Raw genomic sequence first — 7,479 nt, 5'->3', positions numbered from 1 at the left:
AAGAGAGATGTGGAGAACTCATGTCCGGATTCATGTTTCTCCAAAACGCCCTTTGAACCTTTTGACGCAGAAAAAACTCTGGGTTGATTGGCATTCCATTCAAGTAGAGCCAGAACCTGGCCAGAGTTCGAACTCTACTTGATGGATACCACTTAAACTGATCTCTGCGCCGGCTTCTCCTTTAGTTCGGTCACTGAGTTTTTCACGACCCCAGTATGGTCTGCCATTGGGCCGCTTGATGATTCGTCACAGCCTTTAGGAAGATACAGGCCACGGGGGCATCTGAGGATTCAGTCCTGCAAAACAAACTTCACAAATTTCATTGGTTTTTGCCCTGAAGGTCCGGTTTTATTGACTTATTTTTCTCGACGGCTGCGTACCCTCACCCTGTGCTTACCAGCCTCCAACCCGTTTCCCATTCTCCTAACTCATTTTTAATCATGACTTGTGGGCCTTCCTCTAGTGCCCGGGTGGCCCAGTGTCACGATATTAAGGTGTTCTGCTGGCCAGAAAGATCTGTTCACTGTATAGTTTGCTAAACAGTAGGCTGCTGCAGCAATTTTGAAGGAAGGTACTTCAGAAGAGGATCAACTTAAAGGGGACTCAGCTCTGCAAGATACCTTGCAAAGTTCTCTGTGCTCATACAGATTCCACGTCTCTGAATATACTGAAGGAGGAACTGGTTGATGGTTGGGGCTATTAGGTCAAAACCCAGCACTTTGAGAAGCAAGTGTTCCATTCTTAGCAGCTGCTTCTTTGTGTAGGTATCATCTGTTATATAGACAAATTCATCCACATCTGGTGGGTAGATCTCTTCATACTTCGCAGCCAGAAGAATTGCTGCTGTTCCCACAAGCTGTAACTTCCCTCTGAGAGCAGACATGCAGGAAAGAAGCCTGTCCAGGAAGTTCACTGCCAAGTACAAAGTCTCTGTCCGAAGTTTATAGTCTTCCCCTACTTCTGCCAGCCAGTCTACCAGGATAGCACGCATTCCTGTTGTGATATCTGGCTGCTTCTTCATGTAGTAGGGCTTGGGCCTAAATCTTACTTCTGCCCCTCGGAGGTACTGATGAATGTCTTCTGCATACTCTCCCACAGCCAGAGTTACAACATCTTCCACCACCATAGGAGAGCCTGAACTCAGATCCAGCAGCTGATGAATACTGGATGTCATTGCACTGGTATCCAGTTCACAGTGGCTTAATTCCAGCTCTTCAGACACTTGGCAGCTGTAGTTTTCTTTATCTTCTGAATCATCTATGTAGATAGCAAAACCTTGCTTTGATGCAGCACTGATGATGCAGTTGGGCACTTCATCTTTTCTAGATGAAGTGATGGTGTTTTCAAAGCCAGAGAAGCGCTTGATAACAGCAGCACCCTGGCCGCCAGGCTGCTGCTGCTGCTGCCCGTTCTCCGTCAGCACCCCCAGCACGGCCTGGCCGCTGCTGCTGCGGAGGGCGGCAGCTCAGGACTCCCGCCGCCCCGCACGGCTCTGCTCTCCGGTGCAATGCATCGCCCCGACCTCGGTACCATGCTGCCTGGCTCTGCTCGCCACCAGCCCACGGAAGGGTCCAGCTGCCCCGCGCCGCCCAGGCTGCCCGCCAGCCTTGCGTAGGCGCGGCCGCTGGAGGCAGTGGATGTTGGCCACGGCCAGTTGGGAGCCCGGCGGCTCAACCCCCGGCACGCCGTCCCACCGGCCCCGCCGGCCACGCCAGCCGCAGGCCACCATGGTGACCCCCCCCTTCTGAGGCTCGTCACCCTGCGGCGCGTAAGGCGGAGGCCCCGCCCTGGCTCCCTCAGACTCCGAGTCAATAGCAGCACCCCGCGCCTCCGAGTTAACGGCGCCGCTCCGCTCCTCCGAGTCAATGGCGGTGCTCCGTGCCTCTAAGTTGATGGCTGCACTCCATGCCTCCAAACTAATGGCCACACTCTGTGCCTCCGAGCTAACGATCACGCTCTCCACCTCCGAGCTAACGACTGCACCTCGTGCTTCCTCTAGCAGCCTGTCCCAAAATGACCACTTTTTCCCTGCAACGGGGGTGCCTGGGCTTGGGAGCCGCGAAGAACATTCCTGCGGCTGTAAATCCCCACGCTCAGAGGACCCACAATCGTCCGCACTCTGCCGGGGCCCCACCCGCAAACAGTCCTGGGTGGCCTTCCACTTCTCCCGCTCCTGCTGAACTTTTTCCAGAGCCTGCATGACTCTGCCCCACAATTTTAGATTTCACCCCAAGCCTGAGGACATAGCCTCCTCCGCTAGGGCCCCGGTACAATCATCCCACACTTCCGGTTGGAGAATATCCTCCGTCTGCCCAATTACCCCAATGCGCAGGAGTCTCGACACCACAAGGATAAAGTCTCCCGGCTCGCAATCTATGCTCCACTGTCTATGAATTTTAAAAATGACCTTGGCAAGGGACTCTATCCTCTCCTTTGCTGGTTTTTGATGCGAGACCTCCTCCTTCGCCAGCCTCTGGCGTGAGACTTCCTCTTTTGCCGATTCGCGACGCGAGACCTCCTCCTTCGCCAATTCCCGGCATGAGACTTCCTCCTTCGTTGGTCGTAGGCACGAGCCTTCTTCCTTCATCGGTCCTAGGCGCAAGCCTTCCTCTTTCGTCGGTCCTAGGCGCGAGCCTTCCTCCTTTGCTGATTCTCAGCGCGAGACTTTCCCCCTTCGTTGGTCCTCTGGGAGCGTCCTCCCCACCAGAGACAGTCCCGCTGCTCCGGCTGCCGTTCACTCGCCCAGGTGATTCCCGCTTCCCGGATGGTTCCCGGGTTCTCGGCACCACTTGTTGCCACCGCTTGGGGCGTGGTGTCCCAGGTCGAGGACGGCTCGGTGGCAGCACCATTGCCACACGGGCCAAGCACACGCACACACCAATGTGGTGGATGGTGAAATGGCGTTTATTAACGGCTGAACGGGGTAATTTATAACAGGGGGTAACGGTAAGGGAACAGTAAAAGGGGAGGGGTTCCGCCCGAGCGTAACATCGCGATATCTTGAGCGTAACATCGCGATATCTTCCCACAACAGTTCAGCAAATAAACCAAGCAAATGGGATTTGTTCACAGATATTTTTCTCCTAAAGACCATTTTTATTCTTGTGCCTCTCTGCTCCTTCAGCTGCCTGACTGCTGGACAGTCCCAGACAACACTTAACCACTGCCCTATTTCCTTTATTATGGCACTCTCAGGCACTGGAGAAAAAGGACTCTGCCAGCTCAAACTTCATAGTGTGTCTGATAAAACTGATATTTATATTTTTGTGCAAAGCCATCAGGGAGCCACAAAAACACCTCTTATTACAGAATGCTCTGCTACCAGGACCCTTTCATGGGGTGACCTCCTTCCATAAAGAGCCTCAGGCTCTTTCTTCATTAGCAAACTGTTGTAGGGCCTTCTGGGCCCTGTGACTGTCCAGGGGTATCTGATCTAATTTCTTCATTTTAATTATTGCTGCAAGAGTAAAGGCAGAAATTCAGAGCAGTGTTTAGCCCTGGGGAAAGGAGAACACATTCCACTTTTCCTGTAATAATTTGGATTTCTTTGAACAAGAGACAGGGTGCTAACCAGAACTGCAGAGGAGACCTCTACAAATGCTAATAACTTATTTTTAATATGGGAGGATGGTGTATGTGGAGAGGCAACAGAAAATATAGAGGTATTTATGCCGAAAATTAATTTTTCTACTTAAAATTCCTTCTGCAGCAGCTCAAAGGCAGATGACACTCCCTGGTCACCTCACTGGGAGACCTCAGGGTTTAAATAAGGCTTCTCTAACTTGTTAAAATTTCTTGGCAGTTTATTACCTTGGTCCTTAATTACATTCATTTCCCTGTGGAAATTCCTTTGACAGAGATTCTCCATCGCATGACTGCTGGAAGATTTCCAACAATTCACATGTTTCCCCATTAATTTCAGACTCAAATATTGACTCGTTTTGGGACTGAAGTGACAATAAGACTGAATTTCTGATTTGTAGAGCTGGATATACATGTCCTGGGGTATAGTATATACATTAATTCATCCCCCATTGGGTGACTGAAATGCCTGCTGTCTAGGGGAATTCTCAAAGTTTGTGCTTCAGCAGCAAATCAAAAAGAATAATGTGATGATGGCATAATGCCTCTGAAGATAATGAAAGTGTCAGAGACTCTTTAGCTCATGATGAGAGAAATTGGTGAGAGAGTACAGGACCTGAATGCTGGAATTAAGCACAGGCTGAAACACTGAAGTTTGTCGATGGAAGAGGATAAACCCCCTTTTCCCTGTGGAAGCCACATTGATTACCGGATTGCATGCAGTGGTGCAAATAAGTTCCAAAGGTTGTGGATGTTTTGAACAAATCCTATTGGACTTGGAAGCAAAATGAAGCTCAAAAGCATTTGCAGATTCATGGTGTCTGTGGGAAGATATCGCGATGTTACGCTCAGGCGGAACCCCTCCCCTTTTACCATTCCCTTACTGTTACCCCCTGTTATAAATTACCCCGTTCAGCCGTTAATAAACGCCATTTCACCATCCACCACATTGGTGTGTGCGTGTGCTTGGTCCATGTGCCAAAGGTGCTGCCTCCGAGCCGTCCTCGACCTGGGACACCACGCCCCAAGTGGCGGCAACAGGTGTCTATATCAGTTTCTAACCAGATGCCTGCCAGCACTGCTGAGAAGAGATCCCAGTCTGAAGTCACAGCACAGCATCCCTCCTCCACCCAGGGCCTTCCTCAGCCTCACTCTTCAAAAATAAATCCAAGCACCTCTTATGAAAAGAAGTTTAAGGAATGCTATGTGGATTCCTATGACAGGAAATGTCCTCCAGGCTTCCCCTGCTTTCAAATTCTTAACTGCCTTCTCATCTGATGATGAAAGTGCCTGTGCTGCGCTACCACAGCTCCTGGCAATTTCTCAATAAGTAGCCCCTCCATGGCAGTGAGCTTCTATCCAGCAGGTCCTTGTGTTCTGAGAATTGAAAAAAAATTCTTCCATTTCCTCAGAAATCGTTGGATGATGTTCATAATTTACCATGTCTTATTATAGAGGGCTACTGTTCTACCCAAAAGGGCTGTTTAATCAGGTCTTTTAGCCATAATCAGATGAGAAATGTCTGCTTTTCCAGCTAATTCCCAGAAATAATGCCTGTCCATAAAGGAGGAATTGAGCCTGACATGAATGTACTTTTTGAAATCATATTGCTATTAGCCAGAGCTTGCTACATATCTGGAAATAGAGCCTGCAATGCTAGATAGAAGAGTAATTTTCTTTTATTTCTGAAGGACTCCTAAAATTTTTCTATGATAATTTAACTTTTTACTAGGATATATCTGGTAGTTTCTGTGTTATATGTTGAAAGGATTGGGGGGAATAATGCTTGTTTAGTTTTCATTGGCAAGTTATTTTTCCTCAGTAAAATTTTTGAAGTATGTCTCTAGCAGAAATGTAAAAACCCCAGTGTCTGTTTCTTGCATGTGTTTTCATTCAGAGGGTTACAGATGCTCAATCACAGGAAACAGTCATGGCAAAACAAGAGACAGAGAAAGTTAACAAGGCACAGCAAAGCAGAAGGAAATCTGTACAAGTACAGAACCCAAAAAATGGGAAAAGGACAGATAATCTACAAGGACAGGATATATGGACTTCCAGGTATTACTTACCTGTATGTCTTGCAACACGGTTCCAGCACACTTGTAGCTTTAGCTGCTGTATGGCTTTGGGGTCAGATGTGGCCAGAAAGGAATCAAAGCACTAAAGCAATCACAATAGCCATGCATGTGATTTAAGGTACAGATATTAAAAAAGTCAATTAAAAAGGGAAAACACTAGAAAGGCCTATACATCATAAATGTGTATATATATATATATATATATATTTTTTTTTTTTTTTTTTTTTTACTCATTGTTTGAGATAGGGGCAGGGCTGGGATATGGTGAGCAGTTGTGATATCCTCGTCAGAAGGTTTTCCAACTCTCAGTACCTTCCCTGATCATTTGGTATTTCTCCTAAGAGAGCAAGTACTTAGGAGTGACCTGGGAAATGGAAACTTAAAAAGCTTGGTGGGTTTTAGCTGCTGTCAAATTATTCCTGTCTATTATTTCTTTAATAAGTTTACCAAATGCAGTACATAAGTGCTTTTAACAGAGACAGGCATTTGAAACTGTGGGAGTTTTGTATCCTCACTAAGACACTTCACATGTAGAGATTATTTCCTTTCCCATCAGAAAGGCACAGAGAAAAAACTGAATTTAAACAAGCCTATTGCCATGAATAGTGAACTTTCATACTAAGACTCCTGTCTTGTGCTGTGTTTTTATACTCAAAGTCTGAGGGTTTTTGAGGAGCTCTGACTACAAAATAGGGGACAGAGAATCTCAGATTCTAGGTGAAAGGAAGTGGGAAAACAGGGGAAGGGACTGGGCCTGTGAAAAAGAGGGGATAGACAGGAGCAAAATGGGAGCATCTGAGACTGCAATAAAAGTTAATAAAGTAAAGAAAAAGAAAAATTGTAGATGGGTGGAAATCACAGTATCCCATAGCTCAGCAGCCTTTTTTATTTTTATTTCCTTTCAGCTCCCCCATCAGTGCATCACTCAGGTTATTCATGCATCACCTGGTGCCATTCTGCAAGAACAGCTTGTTTTGATGAGCCCAGAACATGGATTCAGCAGCCCCTGTGGACTCTGAGGAAGCAGACAAGGTGAGACAGCAGGGTTTTACGCAGGCACTCCTCTTCTAAAGCAAAGTGAGTGCTTCCCTGTAGGAAAACCATCTATTTGGTGCACTTTAGTGTGGAGATAAGAGTGCACTATCTGCAAACAAATTATCTCTATTGATCTGCCCGGTTAGGTGTGCCTGCCAACATGTCATTAACTCCCTGTCAGGGCTGAAGGAACCTGAAACCCACTAACACGATTTCAGTGCATCCTTCTGGCCACAATCTCATTCCCTCAAGAAAAACCCTGAGGAATTTGCCTTTTCTCTCCTGCTGGACGATTTCACATCCCAACTTGCTATACATATTCCAGGAGATAATATAGTGTGTGCTTGGAGGGGGGTAGGTTTTTAGGTGTGTTAGTCACGACCACTGGTTAAGCTTTTATATACTAGTGTAGGCAACTAGAAACAACTAAAAGGAGCTTGGTGGGAAACAAACAAAGAAACAAACAAACCAGTAGAAATATTAAAGCTTTTTTTTTCTGGTTTCTGCAAAGGATGCACGGTGTAACTGAGTTGGAACTGCAGCTGGGCTCAAAAGTTCTTTGAGAAACATAGTCTTTCCTGCTTAGTATATCTCCTAAAAAATCTGAGCTGTTTTCTTGCTTGTCTTGGGCCTAAATTTTTGAAAATAATTGTCTTAATACACTGTGTTCCCTAACATAATTTCTTTTTTTAACACAAACTAACTGTGTTCTCTTTTTTTTTAAGGGGAATTTGAAAAATGTTCCAATCAGTTCTGGAGGTTTACAGTTCACTCTTGGTTTAGA

General features: G+C 46.6%; 1 pseudogene; it reads right to left on the bottom strand.

Annotated features, from left to right (window-relative positions):
• Positions 1 to 434: 434 nt before the first annotated feature.
• LOC139587634 (cyclin-A1 pseudogene) lies at positions 435 to 1,513 on the bottom strand (annotated as a pseudogene).
• Positions 1,514 to 7,479: the final 5,966 nt, after the last annotated feature.

This window comes from Agelaius tricolor, unplaced genomic scaffold, assembly GCF_023055355.1.
Source record: "Agelaius tricolor isolate 1412-34295 unplaced genomic scaffold, bAgeTri1.0.p SCAF_3, whole genome shotgun sequence".
NCBI classification, from domain to species: Eukaryota; Metazoa; Chordata; class Aves; order Passeriformes; family Icteridae; genus Agelaius; species Agelaius tricolor.
Note: the sequence above shows the minus strand (reverse complement) of the source record. Positions and strands in the feature narration are given on the sequence as shown.